The following is a 19,422-nucleotide window of genomic DNA, read 5'->3' on the forward strand; positions in this document are numbered from 1 at the left end:
TTTTTCTACCTTTTGTTAATGTCAAGTTACACTTTTGTAATTAATTGAATTAATTATCTTTCTGTATTAGTCTTTAAAAAAAGTATGATAAGAATGGCGCTGTAGAGTTAATACATAAAGGGATTGAAATGATCTCAGTCTGGTATTGCCGAAAACAACATAGTACCAAGAGAAAATAAAAAATATTACTGCTATTTCTTTCGAAAATTATAATCAATATACCTTATTCTCGTTTTGGAAACTGAATCTAAGACTTGAGACCAAGACTTTGAAGTTGCAAAACAAAAATCCTCAAAAGTTGGTATTTATACCAAGATCGATGATCCATCTAGAGACCTACATAACTATTCGCTATAATACTAAAACCCAGGCTAAACGTGGTATAGCTTCAATCCGTTCAAATGATTAAATATCATTAAAAAAAATTCTTTGAGCATCCAATCAGATGAAAGTAATGGCTGACCAGCAGCGTTGGCTCAGTCTAAAAATTGAAATCTCTAGCAGAGAGATTGAAATCACACAGCCTCTTTTTTAAAATCTTGCGTATAACCCGTATCTTCTATGTTATTATTCCTCCATTACAAAGGTGACGTCATCCTTTGAACATCCATTAAAGAATCGCCTTTTTTTTAAAGATAGTAATGAATGGTTGCTCAGTAGTGTTGTATTAGAGTACAATTGAGGATCGACATTGGAGCAATTCCAGTCTATTGTTTCTTGCTATTTAAGGGGTTGGATAAATGTTTATTTCTTTCCTCTCACGGCTGCCTGCAGCTGATCTAATAAAACGTCATGACAGTTAAGTTAATCTCCTCCAAAAAATTATTCAAATTATCAGGATTAGCAAGATCGATTTCAGTTACTTTTATTTTTACATTCCGGCAGACATATATTATGCATCGTGGGAATTTTTGGGATGGCCCTGATTTTTTTTTTTTTTTTTGGAATAAGTAATTTAAAGAAGGAATTTTCCTTTCCTTCGAAGCTGTTGTAATTATTGTTTAATTCCTGAGTAATGAACTTCCTTTCCTAAATGGATTCAGTTATATTCAAAACCTGATGGAAACATTCGTTTGTGCTCATAAAAGACAGAGTGTAACCCCAAGGATTTGTTGCAAAGCTATAATTATAAGTCCTTGTTGGGCTGGAAGTAAAATTGGGGATCGACATCGTAGTAATTATTGCCAATGTCCTTGTTTATATCCTTCTCTCCCTCCTCCCTTGTCACAGCTGATTGATGCTCATCTCCTCCCAAACTTTCTTCAAATTGTCATGGTTACTATGTTGATTTTTGGTTGTTTTTTTAGCATGTACATTATACACGCAAATTTCATAACTATTTATGCCTTCTATATACGGAGGAGGATTTAATTTTATTCCTTTTTTCGCTTTCATAGCTACTCACAGCTAATCTAATGAAATGTCGTGACAGCTTAGCTGATCTCATCCATAACATTTTTCAAATTGTCAAGCTTACCAAGTTCATTTGCAGTTCTATTTTTTTTTTCAAGTATTTTTTTAAAACTCTTTTCATACCATGGGTTACTACTTTTATTGAAGTGAGTGTGTATGTATAGTGTATACCCCCCAATTGCTATATGGTGTCTTTATTTAATTATATAGCTTTCAATTCGTAGCAAACGGTTGTTGAAGGTTATTTTTTTATATTCCATTTTTTATCAACAAAAGACGCAGTGCTATTTATAGGATAATACGAAACTTTTGGAACAAATGAAAGAGTCACGTAAATTAGGTTTTGTATAAGTTACGTTTCTATGCAGGTTTTAACTTGTATGTATATGCAAGTTGTACATGTTGCAACAACAAAAAAGAAATACATATTTTTAAATACAGTATTTCCAGGACCTGGTACGAGAATAATGCATTAATAGAATATTCTATGGATGATCGATACATAATTGGTGTAGCTTTTAACTATTTGAGTAGAAATTACTATCAGTATTCAGTATCTGGTGGCACATTATAAAGTTCAAATGCCCACATGAGTCTATTTTACAAAGAATAATCCATCATATCTAATTCCGTTTTTCCGTTTGAATCGTTGTTCTGATATTTATTTTTATTATTATACTAATTTTCTTCACAATTTTGTCACTGGTTCGAACTCATTACATAATGAAGTTTTCAGTATAATTCTATCATTATTTATTTATATTTTAAGGGAAAATGTCGTCAGCCACAGTAGTATAAGGTAAAAGTGCCTAATGCATAATAAAAATGTAATTTTAGTAGATAAAAATGTAATTATTCTAAATTCATAGCTATTCAGAAAAAAAATTCATTTATGAAAATATTTTAAAAATGATATATCAAATATTAAATTTTTTCTGAAATAAATTCAAAATCTACAGCCTATTACTAAAAATTTAACTATTTTAAGAGAATTTCAAATATTAAATTTTTGGAAAAAATTTCAAAAAGTCTTTGCAAACAGAAAATTAAATTTTATGGAATTTGTTTTTCAAAAATTGAAAAAAAATTTCAAAAATTAAATTTCTAATATTACATTTTTGCAAAAATTGAAATTTGTGTCAATAGTTATTGTTTTTAAAACTTTTTTCTTGGGGATGTAGTTTTTTGAGAAAAGCTTTTGATTTTTGAAATTTTAATATTTGAATTTTTTTTTCCAAAAAAATTAATTATGTGTGATGAGCTTTGGACTTTTGAAATTTTGTTCCAAAATTTTTTTTTTTTTTTGTGAACAGCTACTTATATTTGAATTTTTTTTCCAAAAAAATATTATTTGTATATTCTTTTTTTTCCCAAAAATCCCATTTTTATGAATAGTTTATTAATATTAGAAATGTTATTAATTATTTTTTTTTCTAAAATTTAATTTTTGAAATGATTTAAATTTTAAATATTTTTTTTTTAATTTAATTTTTGGATTTATTTTTTAACAAAATTCCAAAAACCAAGCACCCCCCACCCCAAAAAAAAAATAAATCTATATTTATTTTCCTGCAGACGCCCTGATATTTTTTATTTATGAGTAAGTGTCATTATTGGTAAATAAAACAAACTGTGAAAGTTTACTTTTATTTTCATGAGGAAAAGTTTTATATAATGAATAATATAAATGCAAATTCAAGAACATGCAACATATGTACTTATAACTTATAAGTATTAAAAACACGCAACAAATATTGCAGGTTAAGGCATGACAATACCTCATATTTTGAAAAGTATGATATTCACAAAAAGTCTTTGTTGATAGACGAATAATTTTACGACAAACACAAAGACGTTTCTTAGCTTATGAAACACTATGGAGCTTATTTAATACCGATTTGAAGTCATTGAAAGGTTTTGTTTAGGTACGAAGGAAAAAGTTGCGTCAACTTTTTGAATCTAATGAATATTGATGTAAATCGTAATCATTTTTAGTATGTTGAAAAAAAGAAACCAAAATTAAGCCTTACAATGTAAGAAATATTTGAGAAGAGAGCTGCCATATTGTTATATTAAATTAGTTGTGAGCAGCTGAATTATGAAGAAATAAACGCTCCCCACTCCACTAAGCAAGTACTTAAGCCAGATTTACTCTCTTATTGATCCTCAATTCTAATCCAAGTCTAACAGGGAGTTACATTTATAACTCACTAACATTTTTTACTCTCCGTCTTTTACAGGTTTGGAAATTGAACGGAAAAAGGAACGGTGTTCACATTCTCCGTTCTGTTTTTGAACGAACGAACGATAAAAAGAAAAAAAAACCCAAATGAACGGCGTTCATAATTATAATAATTATTATTTTTGAGGGTCCCTAAAATAAAATAAATTAATATATAATGAAAAGTCATTGATTGGTTTCTTGAGAATATCAGGAGAATAAGGCAAATCGACAAAGAACTACATTTCCAAAAACAAACCTTAGTTTTAAGAGAACTTGTATATATGGGTCCGCTTGTTTAGTTCTAGTTTTTCCTAGTAGTAAAGATAGATAAAAAATAGAGTTTACCTATATAATTAATTTTATATATTAAATCACAAGATCTTGGTGGCTAATTGCGATCACCTCTTCGAGAGAAACACGATGAGTAATGATTTTTTATAGCCGGAATTGGATAATATTGATCTGGATAACGTTTACTTTCAATAAGATGGCGCTACGTGCCACACAAATCTCTTGATGTGGTGATCGCAATTAGCCACACAGATCTTGTGATTTAACACCTTGCAACTTTTTCCATTGCCCAGCGTTGACCTCAAAGATGGAATTCATGAAGCTATTGAGGGCATACAACAGCCAATTTGCAATTTGGTGATGGGAAATTTTATAAAAAGGATACGATCCTGTAAGCGTAGCTGTGGCCGCTATTTGGCTGATATTGTTTTCCATTATTAATGGCATAAAAATCATCAAAAGCTGTTGTTTAATCTAACTATAACACAAATGTTCTCTCTTTCTTTCATACCAGTTTAGAAAAATGAGCAATTTTTACACAAACAGGGGCAAAATGGGCAGTTCATCCGAATTAGTTTATACATATTTTAATTACCTTACAAAAAAATTATATATTCCAACCCTTATGTACAAATTTCTTTATTCATTACAGGACAATCAATTCAACAATTATTCTTACTAAATGAACAACTTGAAGAAATTATACGAGCAATTAGTTTCCCTATGATTTAATAGTATAATATTATTCATAGTAATTTTGTGCATTAACTGATAAAGTAATTTTTAGGCGTGAAGAAACGTGGGGAAGAGAGCATGAAATTGAACTTCATAACTAGGCACTAGTTACATTCTTCGAAAAATTTAATTATGGGATATGACTTGAACCTTATATATGCTTTATCTTTAAAAAGGAAAAAAATGTCTTCTATGAACTTAGAACAAAATGTATAAATTTAATAATCAAAAAAAGAATATTAAATCGTGTCGAGGTTGCGCAACGAAAAAAAATATAGTTCCGTAAATGAATATTCTTTATGTTGTAATAGTTCTTTACTAATTTGAGTCTTCTGTTCGAGAAAGGACTCATTTAAGCAGGACCGGACACGCACAAACAGGAATTCAAATACGCATGCAACATGGGTCGATTAAAAAAACAATAACAATGCAACGTGTTTGGTTAGATAATAACTAATAACTATTAGTTACCATGTTGGTTTTCGGTTTCTTTTTTCAGCATGCCCAAAATTTACGAGACTTTCATCACTAGTTATAACCAACGTTCGATAGAAAGAATAGCCCACTAGGTCGTGGTAGTAAAAACCCGTCAGGGTAGTGCAGAGTAGCCTGTATCAAGGCCGTTTGGCTACATAATGACATACCTTAAATACCGCATACAGAGGCAATTTTGGATTCAAATCATAAATATTACCTTGTGTCAACGTCTCACACATCAAATAGACATTGAAAACAAATATTATGGGTATTTTTTAAAGAAAAATTCCACAATATCTCACTTTCTATGAAGTTAAGAAAGGATTTTAAATAAAATTGATATTTGTAAGCACGAAACACTCTGTAAATCTCAATTCCAGAACCAACCATCTATTTCACAAATTCCGTAAAGTGTTTTACGTCCTTGTTTCTGATTGGACAAAACGGTATTATATGGGGGCATCCCTTCGAATCAAGCCAATCAAATATCTTCGTACATATACAAAGTGAAAAGATAGTTGATATTTTATGGTATTTTGGGCTGACAAATTTTTCACAGGTCTAGTAAATTTTTTTTGACTAGTTCTATTGGCTTGTGGCTAACTTTAACGACTGACAAGACCTGGCTATGACAATACGTAGATGAAAAGAATACAGTTTTTTCCTTATAAAAATATCAACTCCGCTAATACTTATTAATATAATGGACCATCACCAAATAAATCTTAAAGACACTTCATAAAATGGCTTAAGCATAAAAAAAACTTATCACCCCTAGTGAACTACTTGATGCCAAAGAAAAACATTGATAATTTAATTAAATCTATACAATAAGTACTGAAACTCCTTATGAAAGTTCTGAGCAGCAATAATGATATTTTTGACTAAGTTGCTTTATTGCTTTGAGTAGATTTATACAGTAATTAAAGCATAATTAATGTAATTTCAACATAATATAGAAGAAAATGTATTAATAATAAAATGAAAGAGTCATTAAATGTGACTCGGAGAATATGGATGGATCAAATTGAAACTTGTACTCATTTGTTATTCAAACGATTCATTCAATGGGCCCAAATATTGTATTGTTTTTATTTCACATTCTGATTGCATTTCTTGACATCTCATATTTTATTAAAGCCCCTCAAATATAAATGTATAATTATTTATTGTTCCTACCCTTATGAAGGACTTTTCTTGATTTCATGGAATCTCCCACAAGTCAAAACATCTAAATTTGACCAAGGTATTTATGTTCGTGCACTTTCCGACGATGGCAAGAAACCAATAGTGATTGCAAAGCAGTTGGGGATATCTATCATGAACCCGGACCTGAGCGTGGTGTTCCAGTAGGATGGTGCACCTGCACCCATATCCAAAAAAGTCCAGATATAGTTGGAAGAATACTTGTCTTTCTGGGCAAAAAAAAAATTGCCCCTACTCACCAGATGCCAAGCCATTGGACTTCACTTTTTGGTTGTATGTTGAGTCCAAGGGCTGCACCGCCCGTCACCCAAATATCATCAGCATCAAGAACACTGTCAACCTGCACTAGGATGCCATGTCTGTGGACCACATCTGCAATGGGTACAAGCCCTTTTATGGCCGCCTGGAAGCATCATTGCTGGTAAGGGGCCACATCGATTATTAGGGTAGCCAAGACATCATATTTTATTGAAACACCCTATAACAACTGGATGCTGAAATACATCTTGATAAAGTTCTACAGTATGTCCAAAAATTGATGGTGGTTTAAAAAAAAATCATGAAATAACCTAAACTAATAATTTTTTTGTTGAAAAACTTTATTTACTTCCCAATATGACGAAACTTTAAGCTTAATAATTTTTTTATGTGTTTTGGTATCCCTTCATATAGATTATTCAAAGTATCTGGATAAATTTTTCCCCAATTTTTTATCAGTTTTTTTTTGTTGGCAGGAATCCAAGTTGTTGAACACCCCTTTTGTGCCTTTTTGGAAGGGTGAGCAGGGGCACCATCCTGCTGGAAAATGGCTCTTGATGTGTCAGACAACATTTTCTCTTCAAAGGAAGTCTAGTTTCTTCAGTACGGGACAAAGTTGACAACAGAGACTTGCTGAGGATCTCTGTTATGTAGAACTCGGCCGCTGCAGTTTATTTTCGTGGAATTAGGTGAAGATTTGACACTCCCTGGTGGCTGATAACGGCCCAAACTTAAATTTTCATAGGAAATTTCACAATTGGTGTGGGTTCAACATCTACCTTAACTCTTGCCCAAACCCGATCTGTCTGGGAATTTGGGGTAAGAAGTAGCTCAAATGGACTTTCATCACTGGGAGGATACCTTTCCAGTCATCTGCAGTCCAGTGCTTCCGCTCACGACATAATTGAAGCCGGGCTTTCCTTTGGTTTTCTGGAAGTTTGGGGTGCAGAAGAGGTTGTATAGAAAATCATTCAAAGAGTGCCCCAGGTAGTTGTGGACAGATAACTTGGATATTGGATAGCCATTTGAAGTCAATCTTGCAGCAAGTTTCCTTGTGGATTGCCTCTTTTTGGTCAAAGATTTGAAGTCACAAGTTTGGGAACTTTGCTAATTTTTTTCTTCCTTCCTCGACCCTTCTGATTTGCAAGGGGTTTTCCATCCTTCCTCTTCTTACACCTATTCTCAATGGTCCTGAGAGGAATATGTGACCTTTGAGCAACTTCTCTCTGGCTTGATCCACCATCTGTCATGCCAACAGCCTTGGTCCTGGTCTCCAAAGAGTGCTCTCTCACCATTTCGGATATGGAATTTCAACTAACATCTTGTGTTGTTTTCTGTGCCCTTTTATACTGATGTATGATGCAATCATCAAAAATTATTGCTTGAGAAAAATTCAATATTGCCTTTTGATTGTATCAGCCAAATTTCGTTTTATTCCGAACAATAATATATTTTTTTTAATATAGAACGGATATTTTTTTAATACCACCATCAATTTTTGGACATACTGTAGATTGAATGTGTAAAGATTTTTTCACTGCTAAAGATGATTTTGTAGGACAATGCAATTTTGAAAGATAATTTTCATACCATATAACTGCTTTTTCACTCTAGTCGTAATCGAAATTTGAAAAAGTTGCAAATCAAACCGCTCTAACCAACAGCCTCTTTGATGCACCTTGACATGGTTGACCTTGATATATTTACGTATCCGGCTGCTCTTTTAGTGCTTTACTACAGCTAGATTATCAATTTTCTTGAACTACCACTCCTGCGAGGGGGAGAGGTCTCCGAGATCTTCATCCTTATCCAGGGATGCTTGACACGGTTGACGAAATTTTTATATGATTGATTAGCCCCCACACATGCTAGTTTGGGATCTTGAATACGCCATTATTGGGAGAGCATACTTAATATACCTTCTTATCAATAGATCCCCAAAAATAATAATGGAAGGGATGGAGTTTTGGGCGGTCAAAACTTTTTGCTCCGAATTTTTTAAATTTGTAAAAAGATGATTTTTGACTTTTCTTTTGATATATGGAATGGGGCACTGTTCTGCTAGCATAAAACCCTTCACTTGAACAATTTTCTTTGGAAAAGTAAAGTAAACTTTTCGGAGGACGCTTATGTGGAAGTCGAAGTATACTTTTGGTTCATCTATCCTTTCTTTTGAAAGATTTCTGCCCTTTTTTTTTATTCCACGGCGTCAAATAAATAATTGACAACCTTTTTCAGTTGATTTCCGAATGAGGTTTATTTTTTTGAAGTCACAAAACGGATTAACTATTGGAAAATGGACGAAAGGGCATGGAGCAAGCCAATGATTATTTGCCCATGACGTTTTGAATTCTTCGTCTCTAGGTTGAATGAAACAAACATTACCTTCATCAAAAGCCTTAAATCTTCATCTATCAAATAACATCATTTTCAATTGCGTGAATTCATTTTAAATGGCTACTATGGTGTTTGTTAATTTTGTCTAAAATTATTTTGCATTAGGACATTTTGCCTTAAACCATTTAGTTATTGTCCACTTTGAAATTTTTAAATCAAAATATGCAATATTTATTACTACATACTGCATTAAATGTGTTTTCTGTTGGTTTAATGATGCAATTATGCTCTTGCCTTAGATTATGCTTGTTTGACAATTCACTACACTTTTCTTGTATGAATAATCCATTATGTCTAATGATAATTACTAACGGAGAAGTGATTTGTAATTGTTTCATTCAAATGGTTTCCATTTTGTTTTTTTACTATACTAATTTTATTATCTATTTTGTCTCTTGCTTGAATTCATTTCATAGTAAGATTTTGTTGGTGCATGTATTGACATTTTGGGACATGATTCTATTATTTTTCCAATAGAAAACAGACATTTAATGCATTTTATAGTAACACACATTGCATATTTTCATTGAAAATTCCTGACGAACATAATTTTTTTTTTTTTTAAATTACATATAGTTTATGTTTAGGGCTGTGTTCTAATAATAAAAGTTAAAATTGAATATTCCATGTATAATCGACATATCAATGGTGTAATTTTTGACTATTTTAATAAAAATTACTCCCAATATAATTAAACTGTAGCACATTATTAAGTTCAAATACCCACGGTCATATAACTCATAACTACATAATAACCATGTAACTCAAATAGATCAAAATGAATTGATAATATCAATTAATAGTTTGTTACTTTAATGACTAATGTTGAAATTAAATAATGTATAAATGGGGGCACAAAGAAAAAGAGGCTAGAGACATCACTGGTTAAAGTATATATCTAATATTTTGCAACATGCAATATTATCCCATGACAGCACAAGCCATAAAATGGGATTACCAACCGTCCACTTTTACTAAGACATTTCATCTATTTACACTCTATTTAGACTTTAGAATATATCCGTTAAATGTCCGATTTTATGAGTTTTATCAAGATCCTTTGCTCTTTAACACTTTCAAAACTCTTGTGTTATCAATTAAGATAACCCTATTTTAATATTCATCCGGATTTATGTTCTTACTTGGGGTGGGGGGTTAATATTTTGAAATATCTAAATTTTACTCAAATAACATCATGGAATTTTGTAGGGACTTCTTGGATTTAAAAAATAAAATAACATTTAAAGCATATATTTTACAAAAACAAAACAAAAAAAAACACTGCTTCTTTTAGAAAAATAACATTTGATGACTCACAACTTCAAAATTTGACCAATAAATTCCTGTTGCTTTGTAAGTAAATATATTTTTGATCAAGATGATCCCTTAGTTATTTTTGTGTTGTTTACCATAAATATAAAAGTGAGTTTGTCAGATGCTTTCAAATTATTTCACTTTAGAGATAGGGAGAGTTTGTGTATAGCCAGGCCTTCCTGATCAAAACGACACATTCAATTACAAAATAGGTCACTATTAATTGATACTTTCATTTTCTTTTGATAGATTAAAATTGTGAAGTATTTACGAGCTAGATGACTAATTTTTTTGGGGAGATGATCAACTCTTATCAAGATATAATTAATATAGATATATGTATATAATTTATGGATAGACGTGTACACGCGTGTACATAGATGTGGTAATCCGCCATAAGACATGAAGAAGCAAATTGATCCCAGAAATTTACAGAAAAACATGGAATTTAGACTCTGAATTTTATCAGGCTCTTATTTTTTTAACCAAGGAGAAGGCAAGAACAAGACTTGTGCTGTCTCGAAGATATTTTTTAGTACGTCCGGGTGTTGTGAATACTCATAAAAAAGAAATGGGGTCGTAGGAATGAAAGAACTAAAGGTAGAAGAGATCAAAAAAATACTTTACTTATTAAAAGAAAGAAAAATAGGAAGTGTCTAGGAAGGAGTAATACAAATTTATACGAAAAGATTGAGCGATTGTAGAAAAATTACTTAATTAACTATTGAAATATTGTATCATATTAAAGCAGCTATATGAATGCCCTCATATCTTCTCAAAAGATGTTGAATAATATTTATAAAGATATATATTATTTTTTTCCTGTCAAAATTATTTTAATTTTATATTAGTAAAAGTTACAGAATTATCTCAAAAAATCATGAACAATAAACAAAATAATATCTTATTATTCTGCGGCAGATATAACGTTAAGTTGTCCATAGACATGTTTCTACTAAATACTTAAATAATTCTAATATATCAAAATGAAATTGAAGCATCAATGATAGGTTGTACCATCATTTGCATAAGTTACCGTCTCGTTTTATTATTATTTAATATAATTTAGTGGGAAGGAGTGTATAGGCAGAATAAGTAGCTGCAATGCTAAAATACATAACTATCAGAAATAACAATGTGGCTCCTTAGCTTAAACTTTGCTATTATTAGGGATTTGAAAATTGTCAAAATCTTACTGGGGACTATAAGTTGATATACCTTCATAAAGAACATCAGTTAAGCACCAGTCTCAAAGACTGACGGTCCTAGCAACCGATTGGACATAAGAAATAAGGACCGACACAACATTACCGGTAATATCGTTGTACCTGAGTACTGACACATTAAAAAAACTTACTAAACTAGAGGTGGATTCGGTCTAGGCCTGAACCTGAAAGCCTGCAGCCCGAACGTCATTTACCCTAGCCCGAAAATCCCGTGGTCGAAACTTCCAGCCAGACATTTATTTCTAATGTAAAATAATTCTTTTACAATTAACCTATGACGTCATCTCGATCTGACACCTAATGACAAATGATCTGAGGATGACTATATTGATTATTATACTAACTACAAATATGAAATAATAGCATTCATAAATGTGCTCCAGAAATGACTTAAAAATTATGAAGTCATAATGTGGTTAAATTTCAGTACAAGGGATTTCGAGTACTCTTATTCTCTTCTGGACGACACAAATGATCAAAAAATTCAATATACCATAATAATAAAATACGGAAAATTAGATAGAAATGGCTGGAGATCGAAATATGAGAGAACCACTAATAATTTCTTCTCATTTATAGATATTTTTGAGAAATTCAGAGCTTCCAAGAAAAATAAAACGGTGAAATGTAAAATATGCTCCAATATCACATCAAAAAGTACAATATGTTCAAACTATGGAGACATACCAAGAAGGAACTGGATAGATCTAAGAAAAATCGATCCAACCTACTTTCCAAACTAGGATGTCCAACCTTTTCATATAATGGGCTGCATAGCCATTTGAAGTATTTGTATGGGCCACAGAACCTATTAAGTTAAGTTGCATGAAAAATAACTTCATAAAAAAACTATTTCAAATATACTTATTTCAAACTTAGGCCAAATCTATTTGTTCATTCAAACAGGCCAAACTGTATTCAAACAAAAATATTTCAAATATACTTATTTCAAACTTAGGCCAAATTATGTTTTTTTTTTCAAGGCTATTTTTGTAAGTACATTTTTTAAATTTTACTTCATAAGAAAAATGAAAATTTACTTCATAAGGATATCTTAACATGAAAATCCAGAACAACCCGGAAGAATTATCCAGACAAATCAATTTGTTGGTTAATATATACTTTAATAATAAGTGTTTGAAACCTTCAAACCGGTGATTTTTTCTTTTTTGTAGATTAAAAAGCCTGCAATCAAAATGAACGATATTTTGAGCTTTTCAACAAATTAGCTAATATCTTGCCAAAAAAACGTACTTACCGTAATTTTTTGCTTAAATAAATTTAAGCGTAAATTGTCTTGTCTTTAAAAAGTTTTTAATATAAAACCTGTGCTACCAACCATTTTTCCAATAATTGATGAAGAGGTACTATTTTCCGAAAAAAAAGGTAATTGAAAAACTTTCAACAAAAAGTGCAAGGGTGTATTCTGAACCCCCAGGTTTTCAATTATCGACTATGATTATAGTTTTTTTTTTTTTCAAATAAAGACTTCCTTCGTTTAGAGAAGTTACATATATAAAAACATATATAAATAAACATTTTAGTTTACAATTAAACCCCTAAACTAAAGTCATTACAACAGTTAATTAGCATGGCGAGTCAAACGATTAAAATACTTTGTAGTAGTTTATCACATTTCATAAAAATCTTCAAAAAAATTAGTAAAATGATCAGGTTGAAAACAAATGAATAAAAATTATCAAAATCATACAACTAAAAAAAAAAAAAAAAAAACCGTAGGATGGAGCCAAAAAGACAATAATTAAGCATTGGATGCACTAAACTTTTTAAACCGTCTATGGATGTGTATTAGACGTCGAAGAAACGTCATATTGTCTTTCGAACTATATGGACAGTAGCGTATTAAATCCCCCGTGTACTTCCACTTTAGAATAGAAGAATCCGGAATTTTAATGGCAAAGACAGAGTATTTTTACGGCAGTTGAAATAAAAATAGTTCTAAATTCTTCATTAGGGCCGCCTTCTGTTAGCTTCTCTGCTATCCTACTTCTACAGCTCGAGAGAGCCAACTCTATGGCACGAGTTTTTGTCACTTGACATATTTGAAATGAGCCCGAATAAAAGAATAGCATTCACGAATTTATGACTTATTCCTGCTTTTGTTAAGCAATATGAATTTTTTCAGTGTATGTAGTGAAGGACAGTCAGTAAAGGCATGAATAGCTGTATTAAACAATTTTCCAGAGTCCTTGCAAGGAGCATTGAAGAATATACATCCTGACGATATTTGAATCGCTTTCCATCTTTTACTTTTAAAATTGAACCCATGATTCTCTTCTTCCACGACATGGGCAGGCCCAATATATTATTAAAGTTTCTGAATTTTCCTCTTCATCTTCTGATGAATTTTTGGAGCATTTTGACTTGCATATTGTATAACTGACGTTTACGTCTGATGGTATTAAAATTTTTTGAAATCTGTGATCAAAACATGGTTTTGCTTAACTTTTATATTTTCAGTAGTAATGAATTCAGTTATTTGCGGATCCTGTTCCACTGTCTAGCCAATTATTTAATTGGTTTAAGAAAAGTATAACTGTGTAAAGCACTTCAATTTAAGGTAGTAAATTATTTGCTTCAGAGCTCACAAATTCAATATTTGCATTGTACTTTTATTGTCTATAAGTTAGACTTATGCTTTTACAGGAACCACAAAACAAATACATTATTAAGGATAACCGAATAAGTGGAGTAGGATATTGTATGGTATACCTTATAAAAACGAGAAGAGGCGGTCTAAAGCTTGTGGATGACTGCAGCCACATCCATAGAGTAGCTTATAAAATATATCACAAGACTTATTGGAAATAAAACCGTGACTTATCCACTGACAAAGAAAATCCCTCTTTATAATTTTGATTGTAAGTTTATTTTAACAGTGAGGGACATTTGTTTATATGAACAAAACAAAAGGGATGGGGGGGAACAAAAATCCCCATCGTCAAACATGGGGTTGGAAACCTTATGTTTTCGGAGTGTTTCTCTACGAAGGGGAGATGATCAATTCGCTGCAACATCAACGGGAGGATGGACCATCCTCGAGGAAATCTTGGGTGACAACCTCCGTACCTCAGGGCAGGGAACAGAAAATGGATCTTCTAGCAGGGCAATAAATCAAAACTTATTACGATGGCAACAAAGGTGTGACTAAAAAAGAAGAAATATATTATGGTAATGGAGTGGCCTGCCCAATTTCCAGACCTCAATCTCATTGAAAATATTTTTAAGTGGGGGAACTAACAAAATCGACAAGAGATCAAATGTTTATTCTTCTACACTATAGATTTATATTAATAATAAAGTGAATACGACCTATTAAATATTATATTCAACCATAGAATGGTGAAAACGGAGCTTTTCTTACCGGTTATGAGTCAAAATGATTCTCGTTGAAAGTAATATTCTATTTATTTCAATTTTTCTGCCAAAAATGTTTATTCACCTACGATAAATTACGAATTAATCTCACATACAAAAAAGTCATTCCACATACTAAAAAAGTGTAACACAACTTTTTTATGAAATTCTCTTAAAAGTTATATTTCAATTTTTAATAGAACTATGCCTTTAAAATATATAGTGGAGGCTTAACTGAGACACTGAGACAAACACTCGAGAAAACTTTTCCCAATACACAATTTGGATTAAGATGGGAAAGGCAGACTGAGGAAGTAATTCTAATCAATAATTAATAGAAGACTGAAAACAATAGAAAGATTCTTTACTCGTCTCTTTTTGGATTTCCCCAGAAAGGCCCTTGATTCTTTGCAATATTATTTCCCTATGAGATAAATAACAAACATGGGATTTCTGTGAGTATTCAAAGACTTTATAATGTCCTATTAAATGTTAATTCGGTAATTATTGGGAGATTATGTCATTATAGAAAATGAAAAAATAAAAATTGGCGAGTTCAAAAATCCTTAGAATTTACAGCACTACCTAGAAGCATGGACTGTCTTTTTTAATTTTATTTGTTTACATACTAAGTATAGAAAATATATATGATTAAATTTTTATATATTTTAGAAACAGAGGTATTCTAAAAACATATTAGTATTAAGGCTGACGTGTAATATGAATCATACAAGTAATACTTTACAATATACATGCTTACAAGTGTTTCATTTTAAGTCTCAAGTGTTCTAACATTTGTTACTATGCGTGAGTCATCCTATATTTCTGCTCATACTTCTAAAATATTTAAACTTTTTCCTTGTGTATAGTCCATGGGAGAGAACGATGGACTTGTCAACTTGAGCTCAAGATTCGATCTCACAATAAAAGATTTGAGACTTGACTTGTACCCAAAAGCTAATACTCATGATTGGACTTAGACTCCAAAGCTAAGACTCACAATCAAAAACTCGTGACGTGACTTAATCCCTAATATGAAAAAAAAGGAAGTATAACGAGATGAGACGCGCTCAGCGCATGCTACAGTCCTACCAAAATTTATAGAGAGCCAAATCCATATATTATTTTTTATCTGAGAATATACAATTCATTTCATCTAAACATTTTAATCTTCTTCTTTTTTTTGTTTTTTGCAGATAAATATAAACTTATTATTTATTACAGCTTTTCCATTTTCAGTCTTAGTCCTCTGCGTATTTTCTGCTGTCTAATGGAAGAATAGAGGTGGTAATTAAGAAAGTCATGGGAATTCTGCAAGAAAATATGGGTCCGAAAGGAATATGGAACAATGATAAATTTGTGAAGGGTCATTCTTAAATAAAAAGAATGCACTGTCCGTGTTTTGTTGGATACTGGGTCTCAAATAGCTTGATAACTACTCGATTTGTCAGATCATTAGGGTTAAATGGATTGAAGACATCGATGTAAATTTGTGGAGTAGCTAATATGGAGAGTAAAATTAAGAATTATGATGTACATAAAATATTTTTAAAGGTATTGTATGGATCGATAATAGGTATAAAGGCTTATTAAGTTAATAAGATATGTTACAATGGACTCGTGGACATGGATATGATATATTCATTTATAGGATCATCAACTTTTCAGAGGATATACTTTTCTATATCTTGTCCACAGTGTCCGGAAACTTTTTTATGGGATGATCGGGCAAGCTGTTGATATCTATTCATAGACTAACAAAACAAATGAAATGGTAATTCAAAAATTATTTAACTTTGATAATTATATAAAATATAAAGAAGAATTAAATATCTTTTTTTTTTAATTCATAATTTGAATAATAATTAACTTTAAATTATAGCAATTTCAAAAGATTTAGAGACGCCTTCCTAAATCTAGACTGTTGCACCTTTTTGGGAAATTATAATTATTGGTTATTTACAAAGGGTTAGAATTACATATCAGTTATATCTATTATATATCATCTAACTGTTCTCCCTTAGATGTAAATAATGTCCTGTTCAAACTGGGTATGACTGATGTATTCTTTAAATGTTTCGCTTTATAAATTACGCTCATACTAAAGATTGTAATAAAAATAAACTACAATTCTCTTCAGAACTGCTATATCCAAAAATAATATTATGCTCAACATAATTTATCCCTATATACGACCCTCAATACCTTTCACTTATTCTATATTTAGCTGTATACAAAATCATCTAATTTTGATAACTTTATACAATATGAACAATATTCAAATATATTTTAATAAAAAAATTCATAATATTTGGAGCTCCATAAACACAAGATGACTCGTTGCAGACACGTACTGTCCTTGATGAACACCGATCTCGAATTTTTAATATAACTGTCTGTGTTTCAACCGTTTTTTTTCTCTCTTTCTTTCTTTCCCTCAATGTCTCTTTTTTTCTCTTTCTTCTAATAAGGGTATGCAAATATATGGAATTTTGTAAGAGATCAATTCAAAAAAGAGTTTATCCTTGATATATTGTCGTGGTCTTATCTCAAATGGACAACGACATAGAGCGTTTTTGGGGAGTTTCTTTTATTTAAATTGAAGTACAGTCTTTCAGCTATCAAATAAGATACTTGTAAAGTTCTTGAAGCTATGGGGCTCTGAATAAAAATAACTTATTTTCAAATTTAAACTATGATAACTAGATTTATAAGTATGCCACATACATTTTGAAAATATTTAAAAAAAATTTCGACATTGGGCTTTCAAATATATTTACAAAAAAAGTATAGTCTTTTTCTGAAAGCTACGAGGCTAAAAGACAAAAAATAAGGCCATATTTGGAATGATAGGATTAAACTATATTAAATTGAGCATGTCCTGGTTTTGTACGGTTTTTGCTGTTGAACATTTTTATTTACACTTGAAGGAAGAGAGATTGTTGCATACTACTAAATTATAACTTTTTCATAAATATATGAATGTATATTATACTCTGTAAATTTATGCGAGACGAACTATATTGTCAGTTAATTAGAGAACATAAAACCCATCACTACAGAAAGCTTACTCATTATTTCTTAGTAACCAAAGAAGAATGTATAGATAACTTTGGCACTAAATCTAAAGAATAGAAATAAGGTAATAAAGTGACTATATCTAAAATATATTGTTCATATTTGTATGTTGAGAATTAAATGTTTAAAAAAAATTTATTCCATATGGTGTTCAATAATTCCCTCAATTTCTTATTACTTAGTTTAGACGTCCCTTTCATATTCATCATACTAAAGAACCTCTCAGCATTATAATTCCCAAATGGATTAATTTTGTATAGAACATCTTCACTTTTTTGTCAACCTAGGAATTATTCATACAAACTTTTGGTATTCACATTATGTGGAAGTAAGAGCAAGACTTTCTATATTTTAGCTAACACAGGAGAATAGGATCTCAGGATGAAAGGAATCCAAAGTAAATTTGGTTAGGAAATTACAAACTGTATTCAAAGTTGAAGAAACGTATGGAAAAGCAAAAAAATACTATGTAGAAGACGTCGAGGGTCCGACATAATGCTCCAGTCTTATGCATATTATCCAAAGAAAAACAAGAACTAAGTGAGGATAGTGTTAAATCAGAATCAATATCTGAGTGAATGAATCACCCTTTTCCAACCCCGAATGAAATAGCAAAATCAATTCCACATTGTTCAAAAGTATTCTTTATACTAGATGGATTTAAAGGGATACTGGCAGGTTCCCATTGATGAAAGTAGCAGGTCTTTCACAACTTTCCTCACAAATTGGGAGGGGGAGATTTACAAGAGCCCCTATGGATCTCAGCAGGTGGTGAGACGATTATTGCTAGAGGGGAGACATTGCATTAAGCGAAAATAAGAGTCAAACTTACACAGGAAATATTGGGGATGAGATACTTGTATACTTGCTCAGAAAACACTGTTAGGAAGAGTCCTATACTTTGATGTAGATCCAGCAGCATTTGAAGATCTGAAAGCTATTGACTTCACGCTAAAAGTGGTTTCTGCAGGGAAGGTGAGCTTTCAGGACCCTCAAAACGCTCCCGTAACTCAAAAAAGTGAGAAAACTGTGAAAAAAGATGACAAATCAAGATTGAAATTGGGAGCCCTGTGTTGATAAGTCCTATCTATTACATAACAAATACCATTATTTTATGGTAGTGAATTGAATTGATGCTCGTACAAATAAATATAATTGTAAATATACTCCAAAGGCCAAGGAAACTAAAAGTGTTAGAGAAACATCCTACTGGAATGCCAGATGAGCCAGGAGAAAATCTGCTAAATCAAGCAGCAGGTGTGAAAGAATCTGGAAAAAATTCAAATATTGATTCAAAAAGTCGTGATGGCAAAAAGTAGTCCAAAATAGATATATTCATCGATTTGGCTGCCGAAACCCTATTATTGGATAAACCCAAACAAATGACAGCAAAGTGATTAGCTGCTCTTATATTAATACTACGAA

The sequence above is a fragment of the Lepeophtheirus salmonis genome, chromosome 1, assembly GCF_016086655.4.
Source record: "Lepeophtheirus salmonis chromosome 1, UVic_Lsal_1.4, whole genome shotgun sequence".
Lineage (NCBI taxonomy): Eukaryota > Metazoa > Arthropoda > Copepoda > Siphonostomatoida > Caligidae > Lepeophtheirus > Lepeophtheirus salmonis.